General features: G+C 42.8%; 1 long non-coding RNA gene across 1 annotated transcript; it reads right to left on the bottom strand.

Annotated features, from left to right (window-relative positions):
* Positions 1–6,271: 6,271 nt before the first annotated feature.
* Positions 6,272–14,836, bottom strand: LOC147313297 (uncharacterized). The gene is made up of 2 exons (XR_015125187.1): positions 14,060–14,836; positions 6,272–13,985 (listed from the first exon to the last, which is right to left on the bottom strand). It is a non-coding gene; the product is annotated as an uncharacterized LOC147313297 (long non-coding RNA).

Here is a 14,836-nt window from a genome sequence, read left to right as displayed (position 1 = left end):
TTTATTTAGAATTACAAATGTATATATTTTTTTAGCGATTATTGTTTTTGTTTTTTTTATGTCACAATTCCAACCTTATTCCTTTATCTGCGCTTGGACCGGCAAAAGTGACCCAAAATAGGCACTCTGGTGGAGTTACTTTGTGTGTGTGTGTGTGTGTGTGTTTAAGTAGTTTTAAACCTTGTGATCCACAAAACAACATAACAGTAAAAGAAGAACTGATTGCGTTACAGTCAGTGCGGGAGCAGAGGCTTCACTCATACGCGATTCATTTGCAGTTTGGATGCATAGGTGGGAACATCTCCTGCCCTGATAGCAGCACCCGTGAGCGCTTTGGCATGGGCGAGGTGCCCACAGCAGCACCCGCTGCTTGTTGAGAAGAGCGATACGTGCTTTCACATCAAAAAGTTGTCATAAATAAGTCTTCAATAACACCAGAAAAAGTCACCAGATTTGTCTCTAGTCATTTTTTAGAATAAAAGTTGCTAAGGGGCTCTGAAAACTCGCTAAATATAGTGACAAAGTCACTAAGTTGGCAACACTGCACCTGGCGTGCGCACTCACAACAATGGCTGAGCGTAAACAAAGTCATGTGCGGACATATTTTACCTCCACAAACAGCCAAGACGCGGTTGGCAATACATGTGGCAAGACAGTGAGGTGTCGTGACAACACCACTAACCTCGTCAAACACCTCAGAGTAAATCATATCAAATCAAATCAAATCAAATCAAATCACTTTTTATTGTCACATCACATGTGCAGGCACACTGGCACAGCACATGCGAGTGAAATTCTTGTGTGCGAGCCCCACAAGCAACAGAGATGTGCAAACACAACAACACAAACGAGCAAAATACAAGAATACAAATACAATGAGCTTATGTTGAGGCAAACTGAAGAGGAGGAGAGGGACAGGTGCTGCTAGGGCGAGACAGACGTCTCTCACGGAGTCCTTTAGTGCTGCAGGCAGGCAACATGCTCAAATAGCACACAACTTCAGGTTTTTTATTTCTATATGATGAACTCTGCATCATTAAGCAATAAGAACAAGTAGTCTGATGTACTGTAATCATTGTGAAGCTATATTGTTATATTATTATTACAATTACATAATGCAATTCTGGATTTTACTTGGTATCGGATCGGAAAGGAAATCAGTGGTATCGCACATCACTACCAATTTCCCCAGCCGTTTACTTCCGGCCTACCCGACCATCTGAGGACCCAACCCACGTAGACCGCGAAGGCCGGGTCCTCAGGAGGATGCAGCCAGGGGCTGTGTCCCAATTCAGGGTCTGCAGCCTTAAAGGCCGCATTTTAAGGCCGATTACGTCACAGCGACGTGACGAAGGCTGTCCCAATTCAAAGGCTGCTCGAAATGCGGCCCTCAAATGCGTCCTTCATTTCCCTGAATTTTAAGGATGTGGCAGTGTACACTTCATGGCCCAACATATCCCAGACTTCATAGCGCGGCAGTGGGTGTGGATAATTTTGCTCCAAAAAAAACAAAACGGTGGAAGCAGACCGGCCAAAGAGTAAGCTCTTAAAAGTAAGTACTGAATATTATGTAACTTATTTATGTGCAAATGTTTAATAATGAAGAACATTAAAATATTACTGTTGGCCACATGTCGGCAAAGTTATGTGACATTAGTGATGTTTGTACTTTCAGCGTTTACTTGGTTTTAAAGCCTTTACTTTAAAATATACGCCGTTCAATAGTCGACCTTAATCTTACAGAGGATTTTATGGATAATTATCAGACAGTCATATATCCACAAACACAACAAGCTGAAAGTCAGTGATGCTGCTTGGTTTGCAGTTCTGAATATGACGGCACAAGCAAGATTCACTGCACTGTTAATGTTAGCTATTGTCACAGTTTGCCGAGGCAAACTGCGTGGATTGTGAAGAGTGGACCCAGGTGCAGACATTCTAAAACTCAAAGTTAACTGATGATGAGCTGTTTATTAAGGCAGACAGAACAGTACAAAATAAAAGGGCAAAAACAATGTAAACTAAGCAATAACCTAAACTGGGTAAACTAGAAAGGAAGCACGAACTTTGAAAAACCCTGGCAAACAGAAAAACAAACAAAACTCTAAACATGGCAATGATGATGAGCATGCATATATATATATATATATATATATATATATATATATATATATATATATATATATATATATATATATATATATATATATATATATATATATATATATATATATATATATATATGTGCGGTATTGACCCAGGCACATGGGTCAATACCTGAGCGGGACACAGAAAGGAATTGGCAAGAATACCAGAGGTGCAAAACACCAGCTACTGGTAGACAGAACAATCAGCCGAGATTGCAAGACCAGACTGACCAACCTGTGAACAGCCTGGATTGATTACAAGAAGGCCTATGACTCAATGCCCCACAGCTGGATACTGGAATGCCTAGAATTGTACAAGATCAATGGGACCCTAAGAGCCTTCATCAGGAACTCAATGGGGATGTGGCGTACAACACTAGAGGCCAACTCCAAGCCCATAGCACAAGTTACCATCAAGTGCGGGATCTACCAAGGAGATGCTCTGTCCCCACTGCTGTTCTGCATAGGCCTGAACCCCCTCAGTGAGATCATTAACAAGACTGGCTACGGATACCGACTACGGAACGGAGCAGTTGTCAGCCACCTCCTGTACATGGATGACATCAAGCTGTATGCCAAGAGTGAACGAGACATCGATTCACTGATCCACACTACCAGGCTATACAGCAATGACATTGGAATGTCGTTCGGACTGGAGAAGTGTAGTCGGATGGTAACAAAGAGAGGGAAGGTAGTCAGAACTGAGGGGATTGAACTACCAGAAGGCAACATTGCAGACATAGAGGACAGTTACAAGTACCTGGGGATCCCGCAGGCAAATGGGAACCATGAAGAGGCCGCTAGAAAGGCTGCAACCACCAAGTACCTGCAGAGGGTCAGGCAAGTCCTGAGGAGTCAGCTGAATGGTAAGAACAAGATCCGGGCCATCAACACATACGCCCTGCCCGTGATCAGGTACCCTGCTGGGGTAATAAGCTGGCCAAAGGAGGAGATAGAAGCCACTGACATAAAGACAAGAAAGCTCCTTACCATGCATGGAGGGTTTCACCCCAAGTCCAGCACCCTGAGGCTGTACGCTAAGCGGAAGGAAGGGGGCCGGGGACTGGTGAGTGTCAGCACCACAGTCCAGGATGAGACAAGGAACATCCAAGAATACATTGGGAAGATGGCCCCAACTGACCGAGTGCTCAGTGAATACCTCAGGCAGCAGAAACCCAAGAAAGAGGATGGAGACGAGGAACCATCATGGAAGGACAGGCCCCTGCACGGTATGTACCACCGGCAGATAGAGGAGGTGGCTGATATCCAGAAATCCTACCAGTGGCTGGACAAAGCTGGACTGAAAGACAGCACAGAGGCACTAATCATGGCAGCACAAGAACAAGCTCTGAGCACAAGATCCATAGAGGCTGGGGTCTATCACACCAGGCAAGACCCCAGGTGCAGGCTGTGTAAAGATGCCCCAGAGACAATCCAGCACATAACAGCAGGGTGCAAGATGCTAGCAGGCAAGGCATACATGGAACGCCATAACCAAGTAGCCGGCATAGTGTACAGGAACATCTGTGCTGAGTACAACCTGGAAGTCCCGAGGTCAAAATGGGAGATGCCCCCAAGGGTGGTGGAGAATGACCGAGCTAAGATCCTGTGGGACTTCCAGATACAGACGGACAAAATGGTGGTGGCTAACCAACCGGACATAGTGGTGGTAGACAAACAGAAGAAGGCGGCCGTAGTGATCGATGTAGCGGTTCCGAATGACAGCAATATCAGGAAGAAGGAACACGAGAAGCTGGAGAAATACCAAGGGCTCAGAGAAGAGCTCGAGAGGATGTGGAGGGTGAAGGTAACGGTGGTCCCCGTGGTAATCGGAGCACTAGGTGCGGTGACTCCCAAGCTAGGCGAGTGGCTCCAGCAGATCCCGGGAACAACATCGGAAATCTCTGTCCAGAAGAGCGCAGTCCTGGGAACAGCTAAGATACTGCGCAGGACCCTCAAGCTCCCAGGCCTCTGGTAGAGGACCCGAGCTTGAAGGATAAACCGCCCGCAGGGGCGTGCTGGGTGTTTATATATATGCATATATATATATATATATATATAAAAAGGGAAAATATATATACATATCATCATAAAATGAAAATGACATATATATATATATATGCGTTCAGGTTTTTATATATATATATATAATATATATAAAACCTGAACGCAGGACTTGGCATGGGAACAGCACAGACGATCCAACAAAGACTGAATGAGAAGGAACAGACTAAATACACACAAGAGGCTAATGAGAGAAGTGGGAACACATGGGGGAAACAGCTGACACACATGAACATAACGACGTCCCAGTGGAAGAGTAATACTAGACACGATGAACACAGGAACACAAGACCTCTTCAAAAATAAAACAGGAAACATAAAACGCAGACATGACAACCTGAACTTGACAACGTAAGACACAGACATGAAACACATGAAGTGCAAGGGAGACTTAACAGGGGTGGAAGACACAATGGGAATCTAATAACAAAGAACTAGAACAACCTAGGCATGATAAAAAATGAACTTAGAAAACCTGAAGGGCTTAAACATAAACTAAAAGTCAAAACGCTGGGTCAAAAGACCAAGGATCGTGACAGCTATGTTATATTGCTGCCTCTGCTCGGTGGTGTTGAGCCAAATGGACTTTAACGTGTGTTTGAACGAGCTGACGGTTCACTCGTTAAGCTAAAAAAAAAGATGCTTTAATCACAGGAGTCACACATGTGTCCACTGTACCATCTGGGAACTCTTCTTGTTTAGCACTCGTAATAACACAAACACTAAATCCTCCTTCTCTTGTGCTGTTTTGTAGCAGTGTATACACCTGAGACTGTCACCTGTCTGTCTGTCCTGCACTCTCTCTCTTTTTCTTTCTCTCTGATTGTGTAATAAAAGTATGAACATGTATTTATAAGTTACACTTGTGTTTGAATCCTGCAGCTTATCACACATTTGATTTCCATGTGTGACATCTGCAAGTGTCCAGAGTGAGGACAGACTGAGGGACCCACTGCTGCACATCATCTGTGAGGCTTTGCACCCCTGATGATCCACCAGGACAAACTCAGCAGTGTGTGAGGAAGAGGAGGAGCGAGCACCAGCTGACAGATGGAGAGACAGACTGTTCCTTGTTTGTGAAGGACTGCTAGAAAAGTTTAACATAACTAATTGTCTGTTCTGAATCAGTCTTATTTGGTAATGTTCAAATAATTATATCATTCCAGTGTTTTCAGTGTGGGAGAAAGTACTCAGGGCCTTCAAGTTACACACTATGAAAGGCAGAAACAAGTTTAATGTTCAAAAACCTAAAGTATGTATCAGCAGCAGAATGGACCTAAAAATAAATGTCCATGTTTGTTTCAGTTCTATGAAGCTTTGAGTATTTTGGTTTAGTAGCACTGCTGTGTTTGTTGCATCATATTGCTGTAATTGTTTATATGCTTTATATATTCTGAGCTAAGTTGATCTATAGTGTTACATCATATTTACAATGGCCAGGGCGATTGTGGCTCAAGAATTGGGAGTTCGTCTTGTGATCGGAAGGTTGCCGGTTCGAACCCCGGCTTGGACAGTCTCAGTCGTTGCGTCCTTAGGCAAGACACTTCACCCACTGCCTACTGGTGGGCCCAGTGGCGCCAGTGACCGGCAGCCTCGCCTCTGTCAGTGTGCCCCAGGGCGGCCATCACCAGCGTGTGAAATTGTGTGTGAATGGGTGGATGACTGAATGTGTAAAGCACTTTGGGGTCCTTAGGGACTAGTAAAGTGCTATACAAATACAGGCCATTTACCATATTCTGTAAGGATGTTATGTGTTTGTAGACTTTCTGCCCAGTTTGACCCATTTAGCAGATGTCAGCCTGTTTAAGGCTCTGATATCTATTCTGTATGACTTAAAGCAGTTATGACATGGTATGATCTTCTCACCCAATAAAGGAATATTTAATATATCAGTCAACTCTTCATTCTATCAGAAACAGTTATCACAGCTCATACATTTGCTTTTTCCACATATATGTAAGCATTGAGCAAAATTTTGTAATGCCAACTGTTGTGTCTGTGTTTCCACAAGCCCCGCTAATTCTAGAGACTTATTCATCATGAAGAAAACAAGACAGTCGCTCGATCAAACACCTGCGCAAGGGAGGCCTCGTCTGTGTCCACCACGAAAATGACCTCAACCACGACCTCCCTTGCTGCCCTTTTTATTGAGACACAGTTTACACAAAACACGTCAGAACAAAGCCACGCCCACATGGTCCTAAGATGTGTGAACTTCTGTATTTAAGTAAGAGTGTGTGTGTGTGTGTGTGTGTGTGTGTGTGTGTGTGTGTGTGTGTGTGTGTGATCCTGTTGATCAAAGGGTCATATAACATAAAAGCACAAGAGGAACATCCTTGGTCATAAAGAGGGTAGTCTCCCCCACACCCTAGATGGTTCACCCTAGATAACACAGTGAAGCCATACAAAGGGGAGGAAGTTTGCCAACTTCAAACAAGGGTGTTCCTGTGATAAAAACACTACCGCCCCCCTCCCAGAATCTTAAGGATCTGGGGAGGGGAGGACAGAAAGAATTCTTTAAAACTATGTACAAATGGTAAACATAAAAATGACAAACATTTAATATTTCAACTTAACATTTCCCTCCTGTTATGTCATTTTTATGCTCCAAATTATTCCTATGTAATATATTCTCAGCCATGCACCTCTTGCTTAACATTTTCAGCACAGGCGTCATTTATACACAGGCTTGTGTCATGTCAGTAATTTCAGTCATGTCATATTGTTGCAAAAGTACATAATTAACAAATGTATTGGAAATCATCTTAGTTAGCATTGATCTTATACACGGTAAAATGCATCCTTTACATAAGCAAATCAGTATCAACGATACAAAAACAGGAATTAATATTTTCAAAAGAAGATGCCACCAAGGACCAGACATTAACCAAACTATCCAGCCTTGTGGCGGATCTACTCCTGTCGTGCAATTCATTATGTATTTCTTCAAGTAAACAACTGAATGTAAACAGTCGAACAAGAAGAATCATCATTCTCAAAAATCATATGTCACTACAATCCAACTGCATACAGACATAGGCATTTAAACACATCAGTTGACTTTATTGTTTGTCCATGTGGCTCTCAGCTAACTTCAAAGCTGCAGCCTGGTCAACATCCTTCTTTATGACTCCTATCAACCCCCCAAATCTCACTGTAGGCATCCTGTGGGGGTTAGAGTCAACTGGTGAATTATCTGCATTTACAACTCTTCTCCTGTCCTGTTGTCACCACAGAAAACGAATTGTAAAGGAAATTGGATCAAGGTGTTTTGATCTTCTTGGCTCAAAACCTCAAGTGTTCATGATGTAAATGTAGACAAAAGGCTTCTCTGTTTACATCCTTCTTGCAGAAGACAAAAGAATAGATGATGTTGCACAAATTCCATGATAAATCTCCAACTTGGACTAATCCATTGCCCTTCATACACATAGGCAATTGGCCTGTTTCCAGTTTGTTTAACTGTTCAATGTCCTGCAGCAAGTCAGATACTTTGAGTCAGACCAGCAGGTCTGTCGTACCAGAGCAGTTCACCTTCCCAGCTACTGGTGAATCAACCTTCCATTCAGGTTCAGAGCAGTTGAAAAGTTGGCAGTGTTCCTGGATGTGTTGCTAAAGCAACCAAACAAACTGTCTCGCTCTCAGTGATGCTATATGGCCACAGTCCAGAAGAATGTGTAGCCAGTGGCATCACAAGCATAACCATTGGTCTCGTTCTTTATGTGAGCGGTTGTGTTCTTAAACTGCCACCAGTAGTTGTTGAAAACCCATGCGGGTACTGGGTATGGTTTGCTCTGTCCCAGTGCGCTCCCTGTCATCCCACTCTGGGTCCACAGGCTCAAGAAGATGCACAGCACATTCCCAGCCATTCTGATGAGTACCTGTGGCTCAGTTGGTTTCTTCACCGGATTGAGACGAAGGGCCCTGGAGGCTTTCCCCCCCCCTTTGTACCCGGTCTTCCTGCCACTTACTCCGAGCTGGCCTGGATGTGTGTCACCTTCTTGCAGTGCGCTTGATGTATCCAAGTGTTTCTTCCAGCAATCTTCACTGCTGTGGTCGTTGTCAGCAGCACCCGATAGGAACCTTTCCATCGTGGACTGGACCAGCACTTCCTCTCCATGGCCTTATCAACATCCAATCTCCAGACTTCAGACTCTGTTCCTGCGGAGAAACAGAATCATCTGGCAGATCATTTGTTCTCAAGACTTTACTTTTAAACATTTCAAGCATCTAATCTGCTAATATGTTCTCTCTTCTGCTTTTCTATCATCACTACAGAAGACTAGAACTCTAAATGCTCTAACATATATAATCTCAAAGAGTCAGACCGTTCTCTGTTGGAGTAATCCTCATGTATATCTTAACTAATTCTATACAGTCTAACCATGTCCTGCCTGTCTTCCTAAGTCTTAACTTTACTGTCCCATTAGTTCTCTCTACCTGCATTTTTTTAAAAAGTATTTAATAATCCTAGAGTGAGTATAAACTACTGCTCATCTCCCTCCTGTTGAGACATGGTATAGCCCATGGCTCAAAATAGCAGCAGTCTTATACAAATTATTAGGCAATATCAAATCAAATCAAATCACTTTTATTGTCACATCACATGTGCAGGTACATTGGTACAGCACATGTGAGTGAAATTCTTGTGTGCGAGCTTCACAAGCAACAGAGTTGTGCAAAATACAATAATGTAAACAAGCAAAATACAAGAATGGCTACATCTGAAACTAATAAATATATGTACAATATATAATAGTATATGCGTTTCTGGATGTGTATACTAAATATTTTTCTACGTGTGTGTGTGTGTACACATATTTTACAAATTAAATAGAGTAAATATCGGTTTATCACACAGATAATAAACACCACCCTGCAAGCTCGCTCCTTCTGTAAATCACAACTGTTTTCCTGCAGTAGGTGAGTGGCCCTACATGTCTGCTGATGTTGTACTGCTAAAATGTTAACACCATGTTCTCCTAAACCTGCTTCTTTTGCGATGTTATCTGCAAAAACATTCCCTAACGCAATTGGATCTTCCCCTCACATGTGTGCTGCACATTTACATACAGCAATTCTACTGGGCAATAACACTGCCTCCAGCAGATTTTGCAAGAGTTTGGTGTGTTCTACAGGTTTCCCTGTAGAGGTTGTCACACCTCGTCTCACTCACTGCACTACAAAGAAATGTACAGTAGCAAATACACACTGGCTATCAGGGCATATTGTCTCTCTACAGCTTTACACGCTTCCGTTAAAGCTAGCATCTCTGCTGCTCAAGCAAATATGAAACATGTTAGTTGTCATGCATAGATACTCTCTCACTGTCTGCTACAGTAAAACCTGTTTTAGTCTGTCCCTCTGCTATTGTAAAACTCAAATCATGAACAAACCAAACCTTTCCCTCAACGAGTGGCACAGCTATTAAGTCATCCCTCAGCTTACACTTTTTGTCCACGTGTTCTCTACACTCATGAGAAGTGCCCTCCTCTTTCGTTGGCAAAAAGGGTTTGACAGATTCAGAATTGTGCACCACTTTATGGTAATATGTGTGATTGTGAGAGTAACAGTAACATTAAAGGCAAGTGTCTTGTAGGTGACAGAAATGTAAGTTTAGTCTGCAGTAGTAAACATCTACCTCGTGTGGAACTAACAATGTCAAAAGCTGAAATAAACTATTGAAACATTGTACAGCTTAAGCTGCTGCACATACTGATCTCACGCATGGAGGTAAAGCACAAGCAACTAGAGCTAATCTTTATGATAGTAAGTTACTGGCTTCACTTGTGGAAAAAAATGCTGTTAGTTATTTTACAGTCACCTGGCATTTGTGCTGTTCACAGAACCACAAGTCCATCGCTGGACCTCCTCTGCGCTGTCACTTTTTGGAGCTTGGCACGTAACCTCATGTTGCATTTTCCAACGCTGCTGAAGATTTAAGGCAGAGCACGTCGTACACCTTAGTTGTCTTCCTTAACGTCAACGTCGAAACTCTTTCATCTTATTTAAGATTTGCTGTGCAAAGTCTCCTCGTGACAATCCTTTGGATGCCCAGTAGCACAGCTCTCTGTGCTGAAGGTGATCTCTGATCCTCCTGAAGACTCTCTCCAGGCCTCAGCTTCCATCTTGTGGGCGATCCTCTCAGTCATTCCTTCTCGTCATGGCACCTCACGACATCTACAAATCAAAAAAACGACACTCCTCTCGCCATGTGTCAACTCCTCAATGAGACATGTACAAGAATGTTGCACAGTCTCCCTAAAACAATCTCCAGGGTTTGTCCCTTGGAGCAGCTTCACTCCAAGCTGTAACCCTGTGTAAAAACATTAGTCACCAATTAAATGTTTTGCTTGTTTAACTCGCAGCTCCACCCTGAGCCTGTATCCTAGAAGAAAAAGTCTTAAAGTTAAAACAACTTCATATTTGCAACCAACTGCAGCTCGTAAGTGTAATAAAGTATTCAGCGTCACAGAGACAAGTATCATTGCAGGTTTATTCTAAACTCATTAAACTCCTACTTTTTCCCATAATTTGTTCCAAATTATTTAACATCTCAACGTCATTCCACATTGTAATCAGTGACTTCCCTTAAGTTTGTTACTCACCATGAGCCCAATAGTGGTCAGATAATGAGCCCCATGTAACTATTTTGTAACCACTGCACATCTGTTCAATCGTCACTTGTCTGTCTGTGCTGAATCCTTTACAAGCACTCTTAAAGAAAAACAAACATTAGCCAAACACACGGTTCATCCTGGTTGTCAGGTGTCGGCCATCCAGATTCCAGAGGAGCTGTGAAAAGTCATAAAGTTAACACTCGCTGTGGAAAAATAACAATGGTCTCATCACACTGTATTAATTTCTCCCCTGTCACATTCACATTTTCTCCAACATTTTAACACAGTGTAATTTCATCATCAACATATAGCCTGTAACTACGGTTTCCTTCACACAAAATCTCAGTAATCCTGTGGTAGAAAAACATATTAAGTTGCGTCCTGCTGTAAATCACATGATCAAATCACATGATTAACCATCTGCTGTAAAAAGAAATGTAAATGTTAGCGCTGCGTAGGTGTATACACTCTTTCTCACAGTAATCTCTGGTAGCAACACAAGGTAGTGAATGGTACCTGGTAAATTCACAGACACAGAAAATTTTAAACTAAAAGGTTAAATTTTCAGAGTTCACATAGTCATGTGACCCAAGTTTCCTCCTGTGGTCTCCTTCTCCTGCAACAGAGACACACACAGAGATACATCCACACCTTTGTCAGGTGGGGGTTAACTTCACACAATGGTATTAAGTCAGTCAGTCTTGTCAGCTTCTCCATTTATTTTAAAATTCACACATATTCACTCAGTGATTCCTTCTTTTGCTGATTGTGGAAATTATCGTCGCATTCATTTCCACGCTCAGCAAAACGACGTCATTTCAAAAAGAAAAAGAATTTAGACTGGATTTCCTCGTTGAATTCTTTTGGACAGGAACTTGTTTCCTAATTGTCCCAAATAAGTGGCTTTCTCCTGAGCCCATTTTAATTTTGGAGAAGCTCACTTTTCAACAGTTTTCTCGACGACGCTTCGGTTCTAATCGTGCAGATCTGCTCAAACAAAGATCATCAAACAAAACTTTCAGTGCACCATGAAAGTAACAAAATAAAAGGAAAGAAAGAAAATAAAGGAAAGCAAAGGAAAGAAAGGCCTTGTTAAAGTCATGACACGTGTTCTTCATGCCAGGGGGATAAATTGTAACAACCCAATTGGCAGGCTCAACTTAATAACAAAAGACAAATAAACAGCCAGTTTAATCTCAAGCATTCATCCAAATCAGCCATACACACAACATACAGCATAACCCTGTTGTCTCAGCACATAATAAGTTTCTTCTCATGTAACTAAATGTGTGCCATGTTAAAACTTCTTCACACACCAGAAACTCACAATCAACTCACTCATTTAAAACCTCTCATCAGCATTCTGTTTTCTCCTCTATGATGCAACCATCTGTCCTCCTATAATATTCAGTCCACTAGTCTTTGTATTACTTTCATCTTACTAGTGACTTGGACAAGATGACAAACAGAATCTCATGCTTAAGATGCTGTCTGGTCTTCATGAGTATCATTGTATGTGTTGTTACGTCCCCTGGCTAGTCTAGGGGGTTGAAGGGACGAACATAAATGTGGATAGAAAAGGAGGAGCCAAGATGGTAATTTTAAAAGGTTTATTTAACACTGGTGATGGGGTTCAGACCGAGGTGTAACGTCAGGGAGAGCCAAGGCCAACATAACAAACAAAACATCCCTGACGTAGAAACAAAAGAAACTTACCTAACTCCAAAGAAACAAAATATACAACCTATAACCATAACCTACCTAACAACACATAAACAGGAGAAAACAGGGTGTCAAAACAAAAGGCAGCTCTCCCCTACAAGCAGTCTGAACATGAAACAACAATGCTCACACAAAATACAAAGGCATGCAAGCCTTCACAAGTATGGCACCCAAAATGGCCAGAGGGCACAGAAGCACAGCTCCACAGGCCTTAAGTAGTGCTCTGCTGATTACCAATTAGCCGGACTCTGCGCAACATCCAATCAGGACAGAGGAGGTGGAGCCTGGACAAAACAAAGGGTTAATAGGGAGAAGAGACATCCTCCTGGGGGATGTAACAGTGTATATGCATGTAAGGGTTAGTATGGTTAATGCATTTCCTGTATGTTTTTCTGTTCCTCTCTCATCACACTTTCATTATTCTCATCACTGCTTAAACAACACACATCTCTCTGTTTTTTTTTTTTAACTTTACTTTCCTCCAAAACAGAAAATAGCATTACAGCTGTTTCAGACTGAGAAACACCAAACACTCTTCATGCTATTGTGGCGAGACGAGGTTGGGATATAAAGTAAATACTCTTCAGTTTTAAAGAACGACAACGCCACCCTGGGAATTTCACCCAGAGAATACTGGAAATGACACTAAATCACCAAAAAGGCACTTAGGTTCGCTATACTCAATCCAGAGACGAGGTTCAATAATAAACAAATTGACAATTGGTAATTATTTAAAACACCGAATAAAAACATAATCATAAATATTCAAATACAAATATGCTTAAAAAGGTATTCAGAGCTGAGGCTTACCAGTGGAGGGGCAGGGATGCCACACACAACTACAGAAAGAAAACACACCAAAACACAAGTGCAACACACTATCACACACTCACACTAATAAACTAGACAAGGCAGGTGTGTACACTCAAGGGATCCCACCACCAAGGCACCCTAGTCTCCTCCACGTCGGCACTCCGCATCTGAATAAAAGAAACAAAGAAAATGTTAATATATTACAACAAACTAATGTGTAGCACCGGGGGATAACCCAACTGCAGGACCACACTGGTGATCTACAGCTAGAAAAAGGGCCTCCCACCAGTGGTGTAACAGAAAATCCAAACTACAAATCAAAAAGCAATAAAACAACATACAATCTGAATAAAACTCTAAAATCTGGAGCAAACGGAATCGCCGTACTGCTCCAACTTGCCGTCCACACGACGATAAGTTAACAGTCAATCAATATGCACGCCAGCTGACTCCGATAACCGGCATGCATATGGCCGTTGTCCACGCCGACGTCCACTGTAAAAGCTGACAGCAGCAGGGAAAGAATTCTCACAACGGGAACAGACGGTAAAAGCACAGCAAGGCAAAACAGCAGCACTTCAGTTCGCGTAGCTTGGCGCAAAACTAAGGTCCACACTTCCTGCGAAACATAATAAATAATTACTATAAAAGAACAATAGAAGGCAGAGAGCGTAACAAAAGTTGATTACGTACCAAGTAAGCCGGGTCACAGAACGTAAGCAGAATAGCTCAGAGGAGGCTTCTATAGCTACGACCAGCCGCGATGGAGACTTTAGAGGAGTAACCCACAAACGATCTCTACCACACCGAGGAAGTCAGGTGACCAAAAAGGAGATCACAGGCAAACGATGCAGAGACACTCAAATGGCCACTATTTATACCAGCGCCCCCTAAAGGGGCCAGGCTGAAAGTGGGTTGGACCGAGGGATAACATTCATCCTGCCACACTATCATTCACCAACACAACTATTTTATTTATTTTTGTCTACTGGGCAGGTGATCTGCAGAATCATGTCTGCCCCAGCTGGATACCTTTTCACACACACCGTGACGTCAGACACACTCACACTCACTTCTGCTTAAATCACAATTACACTTCATTCGTCAACGATCCACACATCACGTGCTGCCCAATAAAAACTTTGCAGTGTATTTCATCCTCTTTCAAGGCAGACTTACACACTCCATTAGACAACAATCAGCCACACTCACGCAGACCACGTCGGGCCCGCACACACACACACAACATAGGCCTATTGCTTGTGTCTACACGCACAGCTAGCGCTCTCTGTTGAAAACTCTCTAACGCCCCATATGGCGGAGATTCCGGACTCTCTTCACGGCGGAGTCACCGAACCTAGGTTGTCTCTACGCCCCACACGACGGAGAAGCCTGCGTCTCTCTCACGCTGCTAGCGCGCTCCCGTACCTGCGTTCAACGCAGGGTCACGTAGCCGCTCTCTAAGGCCTT

Source organism: Aulonocara sp. 'chitande type north' Nkhata Bay, linkage group LG15 (genome assembly GCF_057382095.1).
Source record: "Aulonocara sp. 'chitande type north' Nkhata Bay isolate Kocher_YH1m ecotype deep benthic linkage group LG15, A_spYH_male_GT1.1, whole genome shotgun sequence".
Lineage (NCBI taxonomy): Eukaryota > Metazoa > Chordata > Actinopteri > Cichliformes > Cichlidae > Aulonocara > Aulonocara sp. 'chitande type north' Nkhata Bay.
The sequence above is the reverse complement of the archived record's forward strand: the minus strand, read 5'-3'. Positions and strand labels throughout refer to the sequence as shown.